This window comes from Homalodisca vitripennis, chromosome 5, assembly GCF_021130785.1.
Source record: "Homalodisca vitripennis isolate AUS2020 chromosome 5, UT_GWSS_2.1, whole genome shotgun sequence".
Taxonomy (NCBI): Eukaryota; Metazoa; Arthropoda; class Insecta; order Hemiptera; family Cicadellidae; genus Homalodisca; species Homalodisca vitripennis.
The window spans coordinates 79,311,097-79,335,492 of record NC_060211.1 but is presented as its reverse complement, the minus strand read 5'-3'; the positions used below and the strand labels follow the sequence as shown (position 1 = coordinate 79,335,492).

General features: G+C 34.7%; 1 protein-coding gene across 6 annotated transcripts in view; it reads left to right on the top strand.

Moving 5' to 3' along the window:
* LOC124362406 (stress-activated protein kinase JNK) overlaps nucleotides 1-24,396 on the top strand; it is a 136,075-nt gene that overhangs the window by 42,284 nt on the left and 69,395 nt on the right. The window contains exon 1 of one of the 6 annotated variants that reach the window (XM_046816866.1): nucleotides 1,390-1,518. The exons of 4 other annotated variants lie outside the window; for them this stretch is intronic. The gene's annotated coding sequence lies outside the window, so the exon portion shown is untranslated. Of the gene's footprint in view, nucleotides 1-1,389; nucleotides 1,519-24,396 lie in introns of those variants that run through there. One more of the 6 variants, XM_046816870.1, reaches the window with a different exon arrangement.

Below are 24,396 nucleotides of genomic sequence, written 5' to 3'. Positions count from 1 at the left end.
CAAATAAAAATATAATTTAAAAATTACCAAACGGTGGTTAAGTTTTACAGTATTATATAACTATTTAGTAGATATACAAAAGCTGATGTAAGTTCAAAAATTAACTGAAAAAATAAATATGTTGCAATTTTTTTATATTTATTAGGATATTAATAAACTCATTTTATTTTTGATTTACTTACTCACTTCCTCGGTTGGAATATAGAATAAAAAAGTTTTCTAATTTCCTGAACTAGCTTTATTTCTAACATATTCATTATTGTATGTTTATATGGAAAATGGAAACCTCCTATATACTGCATGTAATTCCTCCATTCTGATAGAGTGAAATGATTGAAAAGTTTTATTCTGTCATATACCGAAAGATAAATCAGTTATACGGACGGACGTGGTGTGCTGACATCCGGAGGATTATTTTAGTTACTTCTGAGGTCCGACGCTAGAGCTCTGCCACATAACTTTGATTGTTACCTATCAAATATTTACTACCTGAGAGGTCAGTCCGAGCGCTCAGTTTTGTCGAGCCTCAATTTATACCTCAGTGTGTCATCATCACTTGCGTAACTATTACAAAACAATCATTTATTATATCCTCTCATGATATAAAAAAAAACATGATATCAAGTCTTTATCGCTATTTAATTTAAATTCATTTACTTCGCCTAAAAAGAGCTAACAATTATTTTTTATTATTCGTTTCGTAGACTAATAAAAAAATTACAAATAACGATAACATTTTTGAAGAGCAAACCACATACTACATACAAAATGAACAGATGTTAAAAATATAAAACGAAACAAGTTTCTGTACATAGTTCATTTAGATGCTATCTGATGTTCTGGAATGAACTTTAGATTTCAACTCGAGGGCCCATACTTCTTCTCTTCAACACTTGGGAGCCATGTGAAGGAATGCAGATCTTGTGGCCCAAACCCTACGTGGGATGCAGCGCCGCGGCGTTTGTATTGTGTCCGGACGCTCAAAATATTTCCTAGAGAAAAAAACAGAGAATGGACTTGTTTCTGTTTAAATACTAATTATATTCCGTTCGGTCGACATAGTCCAGTCGTACTTATTACCTTTACGAAATTTTGGTTTTTTTGAAAGGAAAAGTGTGTTTCTGTAAGTGTTCCCAAACCCCGGTGTGTGCCGTAAAATTTTACATCTCACCGACACGGCTCGGCGGATTAGAACGGTATCGGCAGCGAAAAACAAATATCCGGAAATTAGAGAGGTTCGTTAAAGCTAATACCTGGTGGAAATAAACAGGGTGACGAGTTAATCCAAAAATTGTGGTCGGTGACGGGTGAAGGGCGGGCGAGAGTGGCGAGGGCGCAGGCGCGGGGTGGCACGGGCTGCCCGGCCGTCGCTGTCGTGGGTGGCGCCGCTATTGATTCCGGCGGACTGTGGACCGAGCCGTGTCGACGTGCGTGTCACGGGTGTGCTGTGCGTGTCTGTGGCGTGTCGGAGCCGGTGTGCTGTCCAGGGCTGGTGTAGCCGTCTATTCCGGCCATCAGGTACGCTAATAGTGCACTGTTTACATTCTTTCGCTACAAACCGTACTTTTCTTTTTGTCCAGATTTGTACTGTTGTATGAAACGATTCCCTAAAACTCTTTTTATGGTTACTAATGTTATCGATATCTTTTATAGGGAAACCAATCGTATCTTATACGTGGACTTCTGTAAGTAGTCGACCTAAAACAGTACATTAGGCCATAATACCGTCGAATAAATATTACACTGTCCAGATTTGTTCCTTGACTGTATTTTGAACTCTTTTTTTACATTTAACAATTTTACATTCTCTAAAATCGTAAAAGGAATACGGTAACAAAATAGAAACTAAGTTTATAGATAGAATATTGGCATTCCTGTCGACTACTCCAGTAGTTACGTATACTAAACCCCGGTCGACAAATTAATACTTCGTAAATAAATTGAGTTATTAAATTAAAAACTGTACTTAGTCATTACTATCACTTTTATCGGTTGATAGGTAACAATTGTGTCCGACAGGATGGAAGCATAGCTGACTGAAACTATCACCAACATAACAACCGCAGTGCGTCATTACTTTCACTGTCAATTGTTTGTAGCCTAGGATAACTATTGGATTCCGGAAAAAAGATGGTTGCTTAGCTGACTTGAGACTATCATCAACATAACAACCGCACTGCGTCATTACTTTCACTGTCAATTGTTTGTAGCCTAGGATAACTATTGGATTCCGGAAAAAAGATGGTTGCTTAGCTGACTGGAGACTATCATCAACATAACAACCGCACTGCGTCATTACTTTCACTGTCAATTGTTTGTAGCCTGGGATAACTATTGGATTCCGGAAAAAAAGATGGTTGCTTAGCTGACTTGAGACTATCATCAACATAACAACCGCACTGCGTCATTACTTTCACTGTCAATTGTTTGTAACCTAGGATAACTATTGGGTTCTGAAAAAAGATGGTAGCTTCGCAATGGTGGGGTGGCAGGTGGGTATTATGTCTTTTACTACAATTAAAACAGAACGGCTGGTCTAAACATTTTCTCCCTCATTTATTGTGGTAAGTTGCAGATTTAAATGTAAGCCACGGGGATTATTTACTAAGCAATGGCGCCTATTTGATGTATTCAACATCTGACGTGCTCCCCAAATCAAATGTTTTAAATCAACTCTTTGGGTTAAATTATTGTAGAGGAATGACAAAAAAGAGAAATTTTTGAAAATTTAAAATTGTTATCTAAATTTGATAAAAAGCGTTTTAACTTTGACGTTGAACTGGTCCCATAAAAGTTATATACATGATTTAAAGTTTGATAAAAGGTGAACTAATGTTAATACTCACTAAATATTTACATTTGGAATTGTTCTTTTAAAATATTTTCATGCCCTTCTTGCTGTAATGGACTTTTTCCTCATTACAATTACGGAAGGAGTTGGTAAATACTGGATTTCCCTTTTGATAGCATTATCTTCGTTACACTGAACTGTGAACGGAAAATTGATAAGTATGATATTAACATATTAAAGTTCGACTGCAATCATTTACTGTATTGTAAAGCCTGATGCTTTGTCTTGAAATATTATGTAATAATCTTCTCCTTAGATAGTTGAAAATCAATTATTAAGTGAGAGGTGTGAATATTTTATTGTCATAATAATATATTCGTAATTTCTTTAATTTATATTGTATGTCAAGCTTCCTACCTTCTCAGTAGTAATGTTGTATTGTACCATAACATCTGATAATCTATTACAATACGAAAAACGATAATAATAAAATACTAAATATTAAAATACGCAAATATGTTGTTTATAACTCATAAACTTACGTTGCATTTGAAAGCAGACACTTTTATAAACATTCTTATATTCAACTCTGAGTTATTTATTTTTTTAACAATTTGTAGATATACTACCTAGTTTAACGTTCAATAGCTCAGATTTTAAAGCGACAGCACCACACTAAGGTGTAAATACTATGTATACTACGTGTTAAATTTTTTTTCATGTTTTAAAATTCTGTTTGATAAGGGAAATTTGTTATTACATTTGATATTCATTTGCTCGTGATTTAATTTGCTTTAAAAATATAGGTTGTAGTTATTAGTTGGCTTGGTGCAAACAGAATGACTTTTCTTTGATAAAGAAACTAAATCTGCTTAGTCTAGTCGGTATATAAACTCTTGAAAACTACCAGTGAAAATATCTCATGGCATGCAGATTCCGAAATAATAATTACAGAAAATGTTTGTAAGGTTTCGCAGAAGTTTATTTGAAACTACATCACAGCCATTCTTTTATAACAGACACCTCAGTGTTAAAAAATGAAATAAATTTAAAGTTAGTTTTTAAGACAATATTTATGTTGTAAAATACTTTAATTTACCAAATCCAAAGAAAATAGTTTTAATAGAAGATGTATGTTTATTTTTATTCTAGGTTAAAGTTGCCTGTTGATGAGACAGTCTACTAATAACAATAATCTAGTTTTTTAAAACAGCTGATTTTACCTAGTGTATAAGTGTTTCTCAGATTTGAGGTTAGAGAGAGGAAGCTTGGACATTTTACATAAACTTGAGCTGTATTTAAATAAAATTGGTAAGTAAACAAGTCCTTATTTCCAAATAATTCTGACGTATGTCACAGTGTCACATACGTAACAAGAAACATGAACAAGTTTAAACTGCATCTCATCTAGAATGTTGACATGGAATAACATTTTGTAAAAGTAAGGTCCAAGTTAATGATTGTTAATATGATATTTTTTATTTTATTTTAAATATTATTCTTTGGCAAGTAAACTGTGTTACGTATGTGACACATCAAAATGTTACGTATGTGACACATTAAGTTTATGATACAAAAACTGTCAATTTGAAGAAGAATTAACTTAGGAAGTTAGTTACCCTAGCCTATCTACCAAGTTAATCTTATTTATTTGTTTATTTTAAAGCCTCCCAGACTGATTTAAGTAGAAAAAATAAAAGGTTGGCATAATGATAAAGTTTATAGTTTTGCTTGTGTTAGTAATGATTTGAAGCATTGTAAGAACTCTGTTTGGACATTTATAAAAGCTCTTGTAAAAGAAATTAATCAAATAGCTCCAGAAGTAAAACATTTACATATATTTTCTGATGATGACTGTGCCGGCCAATTTAAAAGCCGGTAACACTATGTCAAATATTTGTTTTCGCAGAGGAAGACTTTGGTATTGCAATGAACTGGAATTTTTTTTGCTTCCAGCCATGGGAAGGGGGCTGTAGATGGTATCGGAGGGATGGTAAAGAGGATTGTATGGAGAGCAGTAAAGGGTCGGAAAGCTTTTGTTAATACCCCAGAAGATTTCTACAGAGTGGCATTGGAAAAATGCAAAGAAATTTGGCTATTGTTTGTTTCAAAGGAAGAAATAGATCATAATAAAAAACATCTTGAGGAGAGATGGGGTAAAATTCATCAAATAACTGGGTATTCAAGCAATGCACCACTTTCTAGCATATAGTGATCACAAGAGATGATTAGCAGGACATCAAAATCACTCATGCTTAAAGTTGACATTAAGAATGAAGAATATGACGCTACAAAAACTGTCAACCCGACAACGGCTACACTATGAAGATCCTTACAGTGATGAATCTGATGATGATAAGTATGAGAGTACTGGAAAATGCAAGAATGGAGACAGATGAAGAAGCTCATTATCAAACACTGATAGAAATGTCCAACACCCAAATCCTGGTGACTTTGTATTAGTGAAATTATTAAGTAATTAAAATGAAAGAATTTCGCTACATAGCAGTTTGCCAGAGCAAAGTAAATGAAGATATTGTAGTCACTTTCTTGAGAAAGTATGGGGGAGGATACTACACTGTTTAAAATTGATGAAAATAATGAAAGGTTCGTGGCTACTAAAGACATTATTCGGGTGTTGGAACAACCTAAAATTAAAAAACCGTTGAGTTCCAGTTAAACCTTTATCAGTTTCCAAAAACTGTACTAATAAAGGACTGTACTAATTCTGTGTTAAAGAAGTGTGACTATGTTCTGTTAGTTTTTACTTAGAACAAAAGTGTACCCAACTTATTTAAAAATTAATATTGTAGAAATAGTTATAAGGAACCTTAATATACAGTATATGTGAATTTAGTACCCAAGTTTTATTGTAACGTTTTCTATGTGAATTGATAACAGTTACCTATTTTGTTGGTTCAGTTCAGTTGTAAGGATATCACTTTTAGATAGAATAAGTTGTAATTTTTATCATAAATAGTGTTCTTGGTACTCTAGTTATACTTGTCACATACGTAACAAACAACCTGTCACATACGTAACAACAAATCACAATTTTTAACAAGTATTCAAAACATGTTGGTACATTGATTAATTAAGAGTTGTACGTAAATATTAATTAGGAATGCAATTAATTTTATTTTAAATTTTATTGAAGGAAAAATTTAACAGAATTTTACCATTATGTACCTAACACTCTAAGGATGAGTGCCTTTTCATGTCACAAACGTAACAGCCATAAAAAACATGTATTGCTTGGAAAATAATAAAAATGTTTGTGCCCCATTTTGTATACTTTTGAATTAAATCACCTTCTATACACTGAACTGTGATAAATGTATTTTATATAATTTTACTTTATTTATATTTCACCATAAATGTGTCTAAGTGTCACATACGTAACAAAAGAATGGCTGATCATATATTTACAAATCTGAATAGACTGTGCATACATGCTTTATATATTTGTAACATCACATCCTTAATAAAATGATGGCTACTTCTATTGTTAGTGTACGGTACTTACTTTAATTTTTATCAGAAATTCGGTTTGCATACTCATTCCAAGAAAAGTTAATAATCAAATAAAACTACTCAAAAGCTTTTATGAGTCGGTTTTAGAGCTGAGTATGATCATGAAACGCAAATTTATTCATTGTGTCTTACATAAGTTTCATCCACACATCATCTGTGTATGTAAAATAATTTGAGTTCTTCCTTAATACAATAACTTAGTTTTACAATTAGGAAAGCTGTGGCTGTGTAAAGCTATATGTACTGTACTTCGATTACAAATAGGAAAACGTTATAATAAACCTTGATTAGACCCCTTAGTACTTGCCAGTGCCCTTCATACGATGTGTAATTGGTAAATACATTATCTTCACAATGTTTTGACCATTTCCAGTTAAAGCACTTAACAAATATAGGCCCACTTGATTACAAATTGTTATATTTTAAGTTACTATAACTCTAATACTTAAATCTGTATCCAATTTTTAGATTTTGGCTCAGCAAATCGCTTACTTTAATACCTTTGATATGTATCTAACTTCGAACTTAGGTTTAGCAAATCGCTAACATCGAAAAGAAAAGACAAAGTTATTTAGCGTTAAGTTATTAAAGTTATTAAGAGTTGTCTAACTTAGAGGTATATTTTATCTTCTAAATTCAAAATTACTTTCAAAAATCTAGACAAACATTGTACAAGTTTTATAATTACTTACAAATTTGAACTTGTGCGCATAATCAACGTAATTAAAAACGGGTTAATTTATTGGAATGTAGTCGCAAGTCAAAATTGTATTCTAGTTTTGATATATTTCAAACTTTGTATTAAAACATTTTGCTTAAGTTTTGTTATTTTATTAGAGGACGAACAGATTTTGATTCATAACTCTCAGCGCGAGCTGACATTTGTATTGCATGAGTATGCTCTCCCGTAATGACATTTTGTCCTTAATTTTTAATTAAGATTATGAGGTTCACTGAGGATCATTTTGGAATTGTTACATCATTTTTCTTTGTTTTGATTATGATTTTAATCTAGACCTTTGACTTGTTTTAAACAGTTTTTTCTAGGTAACTGAATAAAGTTTACAAATACACTGTCAAAGTGCAGATTTAGAACTCGTATAAATTCTTTAATTCTTAACCCATATTTTGGTTTTGAAGACACAATTAATGAATTAACATGAAAAAAAAAATACTTTTTATGAACAGAAATCCAGATTTTGTGGTGTGGCATGTCGAGAAAACATAAACGTGATTGTACTGGAGTGTAATATCGATATAGCTAAAGCGAAACTTGTTTTCCCTGCCGATTCGGACTGTAGGCTATTTGTCCTCAAACATCGCATTGCTGTCTGATAAACTCGAAATATTTTTATATCTTCTCAGTCACTTTTCATAAAACATTAATTCCCTTATTCAACTAATAACATTTCGTTTAAAATATCAAGAACTGCCAATACATGAAAAAAACCTCTGTTAGTTTTAGGGAATTCATGATTTTTTGATTCTGAATATCTACACAGAATTCGTTTATTTAACTTTATTGAATTACTTTTTCTGTTATATACATTTTCCATTGAAATCTAAGTGGTTTCGCATTAATTTGTGTTGTAATAACTTCACTGTTATCGTGCTATTTATTTGGAAGAGATGCGTTATTTTGTATCATAAACAAAACGAACAAAAAGATTCGAAGATTTATTGCAGCAAAATTTCTATGGCACCTTTTAATATTTCTGCTTTAATATTAGTATTTGATCATAAACCTATATTTTTGGCTGAACGTTAGCAAAGCTTATCACTCGAAGGTCTGGATAAATTTCATTTCTGTCTGTCTGTCCGCACGATATCTCGATAACGCACTGAGGAAAAATTATGATTTTAAATTTTAAAGCATCATTACATATACATAGGCAACACTGAGGTAAATGATGTTGGGTGTCAATCCAGAGGATTTATGTGACCGTTAATACCGTGCAATATATATATATATATATATATATATATATATATATATATATATATATATATATATATATATATATATATTTGCATTGGTATTATGAGCAATTATTATGTCAACGAGAAAATAACAGAATAAATAAGTTTGTAAATAAACTTAGTACAATCATATGAGATTTTACCATGTGGCGTGTTTATTCATAGATAGAGACAAAATAATAGATAGGGAAGACAATGTTAAAAGTCGGTGACCGTATTTGATTTTACCGCACTCTTACGTTGTAGTACTCTTCCTAGCTTACCGGAACTTTTAAATAATTGTTGTAAGACCTATCAATTAACAATAATGTGAATGTTGCATGAAACTTTATTTCAACGTAGACAAGAATGAGTTCTGTGATTGTGCATGCCTAACCTTGGATTTTGGCTGAGCATCATTGAAAATGTATTTTAATGAATCTACTTTATCACTTAGTAGACAGGCAGAATTTCATTAATGTGTAAGTGTCCGTCTGTCTATCTGGTTTGCAGTAATACCAGAGAAGCCTGTTATGCGCACTTGATGTGGTGTACTCCTACCTATGTTTTAATCATATACCTTGACCTCACCAAATTTTGATCAGGTGCTAGCCTCTAAATGTTAAGTGTTTTCAGGTTAATTAATAGGTAATATATATGAGCTCCAAACAGTTATGATTAATAACTAACGTCGTTAATTTGCCAAATATTATACCAATCTGTGTATTAGAGTAGACTTTTACTTTGTTTTGTTATTTTTACTTTTTAGTAATGTTAAAACAATTGAAGAAACTTATATTTTGCATTAATATATGTTTATAGCACAGTTATGTGAAGAATTACATATATCTTGGTATAAGAATATTTTTATATTTTCAGACGGTGTTTAAGATAATAATTAACTGTGTTGCATAAATATTATAAACCGTTAACCTTATATCCATCCACCTTTACTGAACATTATTATAATGATGTTTTCCATTAATAAAGTAATAATTTCTCCAGCGCCGCATATGTAAGCGGCATAATGAAGATCAAAAACTATTAAGTAGGCATATATTATGTATATATTTACTTTCTCCCCTGCGTATAGCAAAGCAGAAAGAAAAAGGATGGTAAAAACGCGATTGTTCGCTTGGAATGGTTTGTGGTGGAAATTTCTGTATGTGGAGGTCCTTGAATGAAACTCGCGACTTTTGGGAAAATTTTGTCCAGTTGTTAGTATGTAGCCTAAGTGTGACCGCATCTACTTTATACAACCAGAGGAGATCCAAATCTGTCATTCTAACTGACAATAACGACTAGATTCCGTATTGTAACTCCATTTCTAAACTTTGTCTGTACGAACTGAACTGGTACGACATATTTCAGTAGTATGCCGTTAATTCCTCAGGTCATGTAGACGCTCCCGAAGCTGAGATCAGTGCATGCAGCAGTTGGGATTATGCATAACAACTTTATCTTGGATTTTACTATGTCTTTCACCAGTTGTACATTATGAGGTTTCTTTAGTTTAGGATCAAAGTTAATTGAGCGTAATAATAAGCAATAGAAAAATGTACATTTTTTACAATTTATTTAATTTGATGTACGTACTATGTTTTTGTGATTAAGTCGCCGGCATTGTAGTAAATGTGTGGTGCACCCTCTTCTGCCAATTACCCTTCATGTGTTGTTGATAAGCCGAGGCGTAGTACTCAATAATTAAGTTTGAAAAGTTAGCTGCAAAACGAAAAGCACTCTATTTTTTATAAACCATTTTGATTTTTCGACGTAAAATGTCTTTAGTCTTCACTTCATATGAGGCTGCTCGAATCTTGACCCCTTCCAGGGTTAGTGCAGTTCTGCAAATTATTTGATTACCAGATTCATAAATTTGACAAAATTTCTATACGGAAGCCAATTTAGGTAGGTATTTGATAAGAGTGGAGTAGCCTCTGTCTGCATAATAGTGCGAGGAGTTGAAAATTTTCCTATTTTAATTTGTAGGTAAATCTCGTGATAATAACTCGTGAATGACCTCCTGGTAACTTCAAAAAAAATTCTTAATACGAATGCAAATTTTTTAGTTCTTAGAATTTAAAAGTTTTTGCCTGTTAATATCCACACTTTTCACCCTTACTCGATTGTTTGAACTGTTCTTCGACTTCAGTGTGTAAAACCGAATACATGTTTCATCTACAGCCTTCAGGACTGGTAATAATCAATTATTATAACGCTCTGATGTATGGTTGGGAAACATCGCTGAGTGATTTATTTAGAAATGCATAATCATAACGTTCTAACCCTGAACACTACCTTTCTGACATCGCAAACTTTCCCAATAATTATCCGTATGAAAATACTTCCCTTTAACTGGACGATCACGAATTGTAGCTCTACGAAGTGAGGATGATTTATTACAACGAGATCAATTATAAACTTGACGACCACGAAGTATTGCCACCTCGAAGTGGAATTCTTCGTGGTCGAGTGAGGGACACAAATTTGCCTAATGGATAAAACAATCGGAGGTGCCCAGTCATGATTGTGTTATCGTATATTGTTCAGTCAGTATCAATGTTACACGTGCTGTGCTGCACCACATTTGACCGAGTGGTGCGGTGCGTGCCCGTACTACGGTATCAGCCGGCCGGCAGTAACATGCATCATTGAGGACGCCGGTAGTGGGGCCGCTTATCGCCGCTATCGGTGCAGATTTCAATGCGGTTCCCGGCAAACTGATGAAACCAATAAATACCGCTCTTCCACACCATATTTCATAGCGGCACCGCGCGGCGCTCGTCCGTTCGTCCAGGTGGAAATGGCGGTTATTGGTCTCAAATAGTGAATACTATCTGGTGTCACTGAATTTTACTGACAGATGTGATTAATTTCTTTTTACCTAAAAAAAGCAAACAAGTTCCTAAGAGTAAACGTCTTTTTCTTAGTGTTCGTACATTTACGTTAAAAATACACAAGTTTTCTGTTGTTTAAGTTACAGTATTGTTGGAGTGTAATCGCAAGTGTAAAACAAATACATTTTTTTACTTGCTTCAAAATGTTTCTCATGTAATGTTGGTTTCTATTTTTTTTTAATCTCATGAAAATACCCTAGGGCCTAGAAAATATATTAATTGTTAAAATTAAAGTGCATTCGATCTGAATAACTGATACAATAATTATAATAAAAGCCAATAAATAATGTACATTTCTCAGTTATCCATCACTTAATATAACATATATATATATATATATATATATATATATATATATATATATATATATATATGTATGTATGATCGAACAGATCGTCGTTTTCAGTTATTATGATTTTTCATGTCATATTTTGTTTCTGTATACATTTTTGTGAAATCAGACTTTGCGCCCAAATACTAGTTTTATAGGACAAATAACAATGCGATTGTATAATTCTATACGATAACTTAAAATCTGTTTATTAGCTCCGCATTTTTTTAATAGTAGACTAACAGATATACAGGCAGGCATGCAAGACTTAACCAAATGACCAGGTATTTTGTTTATTTTTACACCAAAACACGCTCACTAAATGTGTCGTTACAATTCAGGGATATATTGTATTGTAAGTTAGGCGTCTGTATGTAATACTACGTAGCTAACGAGCTCCACCCACACACACATATTACGGGTAATGGCGATATTGGGCTGAGGGAAAATGCATCTACGATCATGAAAATGTAAAAATATCTACGGAAGATTCCATCTTGTGTATGATTTCTACTAGAAGAATTGTATAAAAAACGATACTTTTATATATAAAAGCGCTGTTCTTTGTATTCAGTTATTATAGGCGGTGTAAACAATAAAGCGTAATTGTTTCTAGCATAATTATGTTTTGGTGAAAGATTTATATTAATACCTTCGTCCTTTCGTGGCGATGACTTCACGTAATGTGATGTGTGATTAATGCATGTAAAGAGGATGAGGTACCTCTAGGAGTGGTGGGTGGTAGTGATACGTGTGCAGTACGGCACGACGACAGAGGTAATATGTAAAACATGCTGTACAAGTACATCAGAGCGAAGGTCGGAGCCGTGTTGATGTGCAGTCAAACAAGTTTATTGTGGTCATAAAGTGTTCTTACCCTTGCCTTTCATACATATCAAGCCAGGACCTTTCTTATAAAACTCATATTAAATTACCACCGTTAAAGAAGATATAGTTGGGAAGTTGTTGAACTGGCCGTAGTAAGAAAGTAATTATTTTTAATTTCCAGTTGTATTAAATATTTCTTGTAGGCTTAAAATATTTTTTTATAGCTAGTAAAAAACTGAAATCATGGAGCATATTTCAGCTTGAATGGAAATCATGGAGGAATGACATATATATAGAACACAGAAGGCTGGTAGTATGATATTTACTCCCATTCATCACGTGGAAAGGTAGCCGATGCAGAGGCAGATCCGGTGGTCATCATGATTTCCCCACCAACTTGTAAGTTAATACGGTTGCCAAGCACCGAGTTACCTTAGAACGAGACCATAAATATTAAAGTTAAGATGAGTTTCACAGATGAGCAAGGAGGATACTTTTGTTTGCTGCAGTGCCCGGGTCATTGCCCTCTACTTCTTTTGTCTTCAATTACACCTTCGGAAGTCATTGCATAGTAATAAACGAGAGTAGTTCAATGTAGAATTAGGAGTGTAGATTGATTGACTGGGGTGTTGATTTACTTATTTCAATTAAAACAACTATAAATGATCCATTTCACAAGTGTACAACAAAACAATAGTCATTTGACTGTTTGTTTTGGTTGACACAAAACCAAGTAAATCTTAAACATGAATAATGAAAATGAAAAAAGCTTAACATTATACACAGTATTAACTTAAGTATCAATTATAAAAAGATAATTTTTATTCATATCTAGAACAACTACAATACAACTAAGGATATTAATTTCTCCATTACCAACTGCATTAAAATATAACTTACTAAAACACAAGATATCTACAACTACCATACAGTATATAAATAATTATACGTAAGATTAAGAAAAACTACCTCTAATAAATAACTCTTTTTATAAAATCTTTTACCCCAAGCTTCCTTCAGAAAGTTTATACAGATAATTAATTATCTTGGTCCATGTATAGTACATTTACAACCTATAGTTAATTGTTGATACACTATTACACCCCCTCTCCCCTCCAATGCATGCCGAATGTTAGTCAATGAGTGAGGCTCTACAATAGTGTAGGCGGTAAGAGAACATTGCGGTATGCCAGTAATCAATCGTGTCATGTCCTTCAACCTCCGCTCCCCCCGCCCCACCCCCCCACGGGTATACCATTAGGCTTTACCCCCGGCATTTTGGGCGTTTCCACATTGTCTTGAATTACATTGTTGTTTCCTTGTTGTATGTTCCTCAGTATATTTCCACAAAGCTTACAGGCAGATTCCGGAGCACGTTTAAAACTGTGCTTTATCGATCACAGTACTCTTGTTTCGTAATTCCTGTTGTTTTTAATTTTGGATGTCACCTGTGACGTGTACATAACTTTAAATGTCAGGAGTGATGGAAGCATCGGATGGGCTTGTGAGGTATAACTCGAGGGCATACGGAAACGTGCAGAGGTAGGCCTACACATATGCATTGAAGTTTACATGTATTGAGTTATATTTAAAATGTTGCATACCGGGTGGGTACAAAGTTACTAGTTATTATAAAACTGTTATAGACTTTAACAGTAATATTATTACTAGTGCTCATGTTGGCAATAGTGACATAATACAGAAAGTGCATTAACATTTTATACTGCTTACTTAACCTTGTTCATTACAGTCCTCCTCATTGTAGTCACAGCTCTCTAACTGAGAGATCACGGGTTCATATCCCGGAGAGGTCCAATCGTGATAGGAATAATAGTGACAGTGACCCAAAACAAGTCAGCATAGCCAAGAGTTGAGGTTTAAGTAAGAATTTAAACAAAACCTTGTTCATTGTTGTTCTTTAGAAACAGCTGGCGCATTGTAAACAAACATGACTGAGAAATGCAGAACTGATGACCACGGGCTCTGTAAAAGACAAAAGACGAAGTGGTAACAGTTCAAGAAATGTTTATTTGTAGCCTGTGAAAGTGGACTAACAAAGCATACTACAGTACTTATAGTATTGCTCAAAGAACTAAATTTTCGTCCATGGAGACTTTATTATTGACAAGACTATATGATATCAATGACAATGTGTGGTCTATAATATCCCAACGAGAAACATTGATGACCTCAATGTTATGAAAGATGGTGCGCCACCCCATTTTGTAATAATTGTTCGCGAGTGGTTAGACAAAACATTTCCTGGGAGTTGACTGGAACGGCGTGGACCGCACGAATGACTTGCAAAAAGTTGAGATCTTCCTCCATACGATATTTTTGTGAGGCTACGCTAAGGAGGAGGTATACAAGTACAAATCTCATACATTGGAGGAATCGGAAAACAGAATTCAAGAGGTTATCACCAACATCCCAATTGACTTCCTTCAGACAAGTAAATTGTATATCTGGCCGTTTGAGGAAGTTAGTTAATAACACCGGTGTCTACATTGAGATTTGACTTGTTCTTATGTTTTCTTATTTAGAAAAACACTTGTATGTGCTTGTTTTCTTAATAACTCAGAATCTTTATTAAGTAATTTATAACAGTTTTATAATACCTAGTTATTTTTTACACACCCGGTATATTTCGGAAGTTAGTCTATACTTACGAAGGAACAGTTTAATACAAGTACGTGATAAATAAGAAAAATTGTAATGCCGTTGTTTATATTAAGCAGCTATGTGTATTTAGTAATACAATTACTTTAGCCTAGATTTCTACCTGTATTATTAGGCATTATGGAACCATCAAAAATCACCTTAATGAACAGAACTTATTACAATCACAAACATACGTTGGTCGTTGGCAAATGTTTCGTTCAGTATCAGCTTAACCCTTTAAGGACCAAGGGACACATGTGTCCCCAGAATAAATAATTTTTTTCTACATCCCAGTCAAGTTAATATTCATAAATATTAATTATTATCGATTCAAAAAGCTTAGAAATACATTTAAAAAATATTCCCACCGTAAAACAAAGTCTCCTTTATTTTATTAAAAATATCTAATTATGCAATATAATTATAAATGTGTTTCTTAGTTTTATTATTTTTGCACAAACATTCATAATGCACATTTTTATGAATTGCTTGATATATTATCATAATACAACATGACCAATATATTCAGGAAGAAAATCTGATAATATTATTTTTTATTTGCTTATAATTACACTTTTTTTTCGTTGGGACACATATGTCCCTATGGACTGTGAGGGAAAATTAGGTTGGCTAGCCTTATTGAGAACAGCTGACTACAGTTACCTTCAGTTTGGCAAATTAGATTTTGAGGTTATGCCATTTTATTCTTCTTACTAGTTAGTTAGGGGTATTGAATTGAAGTTGGTGAGATGGATTCTGTTAGTGAACGTTTATTTTACATAAAAACAAGATGAAATTTTACAGTATCTTTGTGGCAGAAGATAGTGATAATGAAGATAATTTACTCCTTGATGAAGAAGATTGTCAGTTTTTAGGTGAGGATGTTGGATATACTAATAAGGAAGTTATAATTGAAAAGCTAAATAAAAGTAATACTCAGAAAACTGATTTGACTATTGTAACTCAAAACCAAACTGATTCTAAAGTACAGAATGACAATTTGTCTGATTTTCCTTCAACTTCACATTCTTTCAGTGAAAATGTACATCAAACCGAACCCCATGCTGATAATAACATACAATTTGAAAAACATAATATAACTTCAAAAAGAAAAAGTAATTTTGTGTAAAAAATGTTAGTGATGTATCCTCTGAAGGCGTAGACCTAATTCAAAAAACAAACCAGATCAAATTTTGACCTGGAAAAATGTTTACAATAAGCCTGTTACAGCCCAAAAATTACAAATGAAGAAATTACACCAACATGTTTTCAAACATTCTCAGATATCAATATTCCTTATGATGGTAACAATATCGATCCTTTACAAATTTTCAATGAATGTGTAGGATTTGACAGTCTTGTTGAACTTATCGTGCAACAGTCAAATCTGTATATGGAACAAAATGGTTGAGAATTTTAAAACTGATGAAGATGAAATAAAAGCTTTTCCTCGGAATGAACTTAGTCATGGGATACCATATTCTTCCCTCAATAAGAGACTATTGGTCAACTCAACCAGACCTTCAAGTGCCATATGTTTCTAATGTCATGCCCCGTATAAGATTCGAAAAAAATTCGCTCTGCACTGCATTTCAGTGACAACTCCACGCATAACGCTAATACGCGATCTTCCTCAACCTATGACAAAGCAAAAAAAATTAGGCCAGTAATAAATCATCTAAATTTACATTTTCAAAAAGCCCGAGAAAATTCAGAAAAAAACAATCAATTGATGAGCATTATGGTTAAATTCAAGGGTCAAAATGCCATGAAAACAATACATAAAGAAATAAGCCTGTAAAATGGGGTTTCAAACTGTGGTGCAGATGTGACTCTGAAACAGGTTATTTGTACCAGTTTGATATCTATACTGGAAAGAAAACCAATCCAGAACGTGGCCTAGGGGAAGGTATTATTCTACAAATGACAGAAAACCTTGGTGGTAAAGGTATCCAGTTCTATTTTGATAACTTTTTCAACTCTCCCCTTTTACAAACTGAAATGTTAGAAAAACAACTGATGGCATGTGGTACTGTTCGTTCGGAACGTAAAGAAATGCCAAAATGCTTGAAGTCAGACAAAGAAATGAGCCGGGGTGACATTGACTTCGCTTCAACTGACAAAGGTGTATCATGTGTCAAGTGGATGGACAACCGTTCAGTTCTTATTATATCTAATTTTATTTCTCCATTAGGCAAGGTGACTGTTGAACGCAGACAAAAAGGTTCTAATGAAAAAGTGAAAATTGACTGCCCTAAAATGGTAAATGAGTACAACAAGTACATGGGCGGGCGTTGACCTGATGGACCAGAAAAAAGTGACTTATGAAGTAGACAGGAGGTCAAAATTAAGTATTACCTTAGGTTATTTTTTGATCTTTTTGACATTTCTGTCAATAATGCTTGTATTATTTACAATCAGTTGTTGAAGAATGAGAGCTCAAAAAGCTGTTAACATCTCTTGAGTACCGACAAATGATAGCACGAGGTCTAATTGGTGACTACACAAATAGAATGCGTTCACTTCCCAGTACTCCATTGTCAAGGAAATCTAAATATATTAGACCCTCATTGAAGCCAGAACATATCATGAAAAAGACAAATATCAGACGTCGATTGTGTTGAATGTGCCAAGAACAAAGTAGAAAACCGAACAAACTGTATATGTGTAATATGTCAAGTTAATTTATGCTTTACCAATGAAAGAAACTGCTTTGAACAGTTTCACTAATCAACATAAGAACAATGTTCTATTGTTATTTTTTATAATAAACTGACACGTTTTCGAACATTGTATATTGATAATTAAGTTTTGTAATTTCATAATTTTGTAAATAAAATAACTTTTTATTAAATAATATTTACTTCAATCACCTAAATAAACCTACAAAGACTTGTAAAATTACAGAAATATAGAGGACTACTCAATTTACTAGGTTTTACTAGAGTCCGCTTGGGACAAATATATGGCATTGCAGTATCTTTGTCAAGTTCCGTTACCGTCCGTAGGGACATATTTGTCCCATGCCATATATAATAAACTAGGTGTACTAATTATTTTAAATACAAATAAATAGTTTAGTTACATAACTGCAACATGTGTTTTACAAGAAGAAAAACTTTTTTTCATGCCACATTTCTTATGGTCCTTAAAGGGTTAAACGGTGCAGTGCAAATTGAATATGCAGGAAGACAGGAAGATTATGATAATGGGGATTTTTAATACTTAGCCATTAATATCTTAAATCTTTTTAGTGCTGTAGTGAAACTTCTGTGACCCAATGCTTCCACAATCATAGAAAAGATAAAAACAGAAGTCAATATCAATAATTATTACCGTATTGATAGTTGATTAATGCACAATCCGACGGTCGGCCTAGTACTGCAATTTGAGAGAACCTAGCCCAAAACTTGAAATCTGTTCAATGGTCCTAGTTACTTGTCAGAATGAAACGTATTGGTTTGGAATGTCTTTACCTTGAAACTACAAACACTACAAAAGCTTTACCTGACGGATGCCAGAATCCCTTTTGGTCTAATATACCCACTGATCCCGTCACTCATGCCACCAAGCCCACCCAGACACAGGTGTTTTAGTGTTGGACTTGGTACGGTAAACCTCATTCACCTCAAATCTACCAATAGCTGGATTATAACACTACGCCACGACTGTCCTCAACCACACAAATATCGAAAAAATGTTTGTGATATAAACACGTGTTGGCACTCGTCTACAATACTTGCAACTCTGACATCACCTTTTATCTCCCTCTTTAGTTCACAAACAATATTCTAACTTAAAGCCATCTTCCAAGAAATGGCAGAACAGAAATTCTATAGTTATTTATGAACAGTAGTAATATCAAGACTATTTATTATTTTTGGTGTTATATAGTAATACGTATTATAAATTATGATCAGTTGGGTTTCAAAATAAATTTTGTTTTCGTTCATACATAAGCCTACATAGCAAGAAGTAAAAAAGTCAATTGGCAATTTTGTAAGATGTCTGTTCTCTACAAAAAATTAATCAAAACATATAATTATCAATGCATTATTTAGACGCGTTGGCGCTTGTAGTTGTACATGTGTCTGTCTATATTCAGTACTGATTCTGAATATATGATTCCATTCTATGCTGTCGACAGCATCTAAATTCGGCATATTTTGGAAAACAGAAACGCTTGATGTTGGTTTTGAACTCACTTTGTCGACCTGACAATACCAATTAATTGTATCGATTTCTTTAATCTCCGTGTCTTCTATCATGGTGTTATCCTAATCAGTTTGCCGTTTATAAAATTAAATGAAGAGGGTTTTATTTAATCGGTTTAAGATTGAGTGTACTAAATCGCTGGACTGCAAAGTTGAGCTCAGTCAATTTTACGATTTTGATGTTTCTTTGCTTAACCCTTAAGTGAGCGCGCCTACTAAAGTTACGTGAGTGCTCGCGTGGGGTCTTCTAGACCCCCATTAAGAAAATAATAAATATGAAATGCATTCTTACCTTCTTTGTGTTATTAAATATAGTTACTTACATTATTGCGTATGTCTAATACCTATTTAATTAAAGATAACTAAATTTATTATGATTTTTATATTTTTTAATTAATTTTTACGTAAAACGTATTAAATTATAGTTTTAAGAAAAAAAAATTTTATTGCATAAATCAACATATATATATATATATATATATATATATGTGTGTGTGTGTGTGTGTGTGTGTGTTATACTATACTATGATATAAAAATTATTATTATAAGAATTAACTATATACATACTAAAATTATTCGATTTAAATTAAATTTAAAACTGTAATTCCACGATCTTGTAGTAAAATTTAATAATAAAAATAAAAATACAATTAAGTTTTTTATTTTGTGAAATAAGTAACCTTTTGTTTTTAAAGTATTATATAAATATAAATACTATATAGTGTTTGTTGAACTTACCAAGACTTTGTTTTGGGGAGATAAAAAGTAGGACTAGTAAACGGGGGAAAAAATCACTGATATAGACAAAATTATTTATTGAATATTTAACACACCTCAGATGACATTAGATATGCAGTATAGAAAACTCGAATTAATATGAGAAATATACCTCACAATTAAAATACCTTCATTAAAGTAAAAATGTGTTCTACAGAAACTTAGTCTGAATCAGTAATTGCAAACCGTTATTCATGTTTTGGCAGAGATTACAGAAGGTCTCCATGTGCGATAAACACATAGGTCGTTGGCACTTACAACATTTTTGTGTTGTTTTGGTGTCCTTTGTGCGGGGCAAACAACACATCTTACTCTCGAACCCGCTGGCCGATTGACTGCTGATTCTCGATGAGGAATCTCTTGCACATTAGCAACCTTGAGGATCGATGATCGCAGCGTCTTTGGAAGTGAAGAAATATACTTGCCCTTTTTCGCTACATGAGGCTTTATCATCTCTAAGCCGACTTCCCTCAGAAACTTCCTTCTTTCCATTACTTTTTCTTCTCTTGACAGTTTGCTCAAGAAAATAACTTGCCCATTGATGCCTGCGATGTCAAGCAAGCGGTAAAATAAAACAAGGGGCCACCTTTGGCATCTCCTAGAAGTGGAATAAGTACCACATTTTTCATCTACAACATCAACCCCAGACTTGGTAGAGTTGGTAGAAAGTAATTATGTCTGGTTTAGACTTGTCTAGTGTGTCAGGGTCGATAGCAGCATCAAAATGCCTTGATGATACGAGAACAACACAGCGGTTTCTTTTTGGTGCATATGAAACTACAGTCATGTCATCACGAAAAGCAAAGATACTCGAATGGGCAATTCGTTTCTTAGAAAGAAGTTCTGGTGGTAGTTCTCTTTTGTTCTTGCGTAGTGTTCCTACGTAAGTAATGCCTCTTTCTAGGAGTTCCCTCACCAATGGCACACTTGAGAACCAGTTGTCTGCTGTGATGTTCCTGCCGGAATTTTCAAGATTGCTTATAAGGCGTAAAACAACGTCCTTAGGTCTATTTGACTGTTCAAATGGGCTGTTCTGTGGTTGGGTACCTGGGTAAAATCTCCATCTTGTGTACATAAAACATTTTGGAATCTGTTGCTGTGAATATTTTAATACCATACTTTGCTGGTTTACTTTTCATAAATTGTTTGAAGCCACATTTTCCTCTGAAGGCTACCAATTGCTCATCTATAGTAATGAAAGCACATGGAACGTAATTTTCAGCACATTTTCGGTTAAACCTTTTCAAATACAACCCTGAATGCAGCTAGTTTGTCCTAAAGCAAGTCTAGGTGGTCGAATCATTTTTATTATCAAATCTAATAGATTGCAATAAAAAGTGGAACCGCTTCAAACTCATTGTGCAATAAAACATTTCGATTCCAAATCCATCCCTTTCCCACAGTTTCAGAAAGATTTTGGTGATTAGATCTCATAACTCCTGCCAGTAGTACAAGACCTAGAAATGCATTCATTTCATGTTTGTCAGTACTTTTTACATCTCTGGACCTAGAGAAACTCTGTCCTTTTCTTTCAATGTAGATATTAGTACACACGTTACAATTATATCTAGTATTTCATCATCTATAAATAGACTGTAGCATTCCAAAGGAGTTTTTGCATGCTTTACCTGCATTTTTTGGGCCAGGCAAACGTCTTATAATATTTGCAGGTCGAGCGCGAGCAGTAGCTGCAACGATTGGGTCCTTTTTTTTCCATAAAGTTTCTCTATCCTCTCCAATAAATTCTTGCACTATACTTCCAGATCCCTGTACAACTTCTTCTATGACTCTGTCTACAGTCATATGATTTTCAATAACATTTTCAACTTCGTCTATGTCCATATTTCAGGATATTCGTTGGCTGTCAGTACAGGTAGTTCTTCATTATCACTCATCAGTACAATATCAGAGTCAAAATCACTATCTTCATCTCTTATCTCGGTCTGTGGGTCAAAGTCTGGATCTTCATCTGTGTTATCAGCTTCAGTATCAGTGTTGTGGTCCGACTCACTCACATGATCAGTTTCGTCATGATCCGACTGAGCATTCTCATCCTCAAATATGTCCCCCATCTTCTTCGGTTTCAAGTCAAAATTTTCTAATTCTAGCCACTTGGAAATCTTCAGAACTCATTCTCGGAATAAATAAATATTGTCAACACAAAAACAAAATATTTAGACACAATCTATATTCAAAATCCGTTAGCAATGTAATATACCTGTACATAAAAATTCTCCTTCTGTATCACATATAAAAATATTCACTTTCAATGCACATATCAAATAACACAAGTACGCGCGCGGGGGTACAAATGACCCGGTAAATGCAACACTAGTAGGTAACGTGAGTGCGCGCGCGGGGGTCTAGACGACCCAAACGTGTAATGTTTGTTTGGAACGGACTGTACGATTCACCCGCGACGGTCACGGCCCAAACTGACTGTAGGGCGCGATTACTCATCGTCTACCCGGAAGGTATCTAGCGTCACAGCAGTCTAGCCAACCTACTTCGAAAAATAGAGCAATATATCTACTCGTGGGGTCGTTGAGGCCCCCGCGCGCTCATTTAAGGGTTAAGTCTCTAAGTTATGTTGTTTGCAGTCAGGATAAGTTGTCCGCAATGTATCGATGAGCCGACATCATTGCTCTATGTATGTGAATGTTTCGGTATATGCCAAGAAAGGCAGCGGACGAGGTATTGATCTCTGAGACAAAATATCATCTCATCTAAAGCGTCTGGTTTTTCCGCGTGTTGTATCCGATATGTAAGGTACGATTCAATCCATTTGAGTGGCACTCTTCGTATCCAGGCGCGTGGTATAGCCAACGAGTACAGGAGCTTGCATTCTCATTGTACAACATACAGCAACGCATAGGAGATGTGTCGGCGCTTGTCAAGTGATGTAGCTAACAAGCACAGGTGCCTGCCTGCTCACAAGCACATCATCAGACAGCGCACTGGCAGTTAGAATGGTATGTTGGCGCTTGTCAAGTAGTGCAGCTAACGACTACAGGTGCCTGCCTATACACCGTACAGTATACAATAGTGCACTGACTGCTAGGATGATGTGTCGGCGCTTGTCGTGTGATGTAGCTAACTATTACAGGTGCCTGCCTATACACAGTACAGTATACAATAGTGCACTGACTGCTAGGATGATGTGTCGGCGCTGTCGTGTGATGTAGCTAACTATTACAGGTGCCTGCCTATACACAGTACAGTATACAACAGTGAACTGACTGCTAGGATGATGTGTCGGCGCTTGTCGTGTGATGTAGCTAACTATTACAGGTGCCTGCCTATACACAGTACAGTATACAACAGTTCACTGACTGCTAGGATGATGTGTCGGCGCTGTCGTGTGATGTAGCTAACTATTACAGGTGCCTGCCTATACACAGTACAGTATACAACAGTGCACTGACTGCTAGGATGATGTGTCGGCGCTTGTCGTGTGATATAGCTAACTATTACAGGTGCCTGCCTATACACAGTACAGTATACAACAGTGCACTGACTGCTAGGATGATGTGTCGGCTCTTGTCGTGTGATGTAGCTACCTAGTACAGGTGCCTGCCTATACACAGTACAGTATACAACAGTGCACTGACTGCTAGGATGATGTGTCGGCGCTTGTCGGGTGATGTAGCTAACTATTACAGGTGCCTGCCTATACACAGTACAGTATACAACAGTGCACTGACTGCTAGGATGATGTGTCGGCGCTTGTCGTGTGATGTAGCTACCTAGTACAGGTACCTGCCTATACACAGTACAGTATATAACAGTGCACTGACTGCTAGGATGATGTGTCGGCGTTTGTCGTGTGATATAGATAACTATTACAGGTGCCTGCCTATACACAGTACAGTATACAACAGTGCACTGACTGCTAGGATGATGTGTCGGCGCTTGTCGTGTGATGTAGCTAACTATTACAGGTGCCTGCCTATACACAGTACAGTATACAACAGTGCACTGACTGCTAGGATGATGTGTCGGCGCTTGTCGTGTGATATAGCTAACTATTACAGGCGCCTGCCTATACACAGTACAGTATACAACAGTGAACTGACTGCTAGGATGATGTGTCGGCGCTTGTCGTGTGATGTAGCTAACTATTACAGGTGCCTGCCTATACACAGTACAGTATACAACAGCACACTGACTGCTTGCTAGGGTGACGTGGATAGGAGGGGGTGGAGAGGGTTGTAAATACATGCAATCAATACTCACCTCGCTCAGCTGGCCAACCCCCTCCCTCTAGCACTACGTCATCCTACACCCCACCCCACCCTAACTGTCACATTGTCAACCGTCACCATAGTAGCTATAGGAGCTACAGCGCAGCATCATTCCACCCGGTCTTTGTCGCGGCAATAAAAGCCTTTTATGTCCCCGAA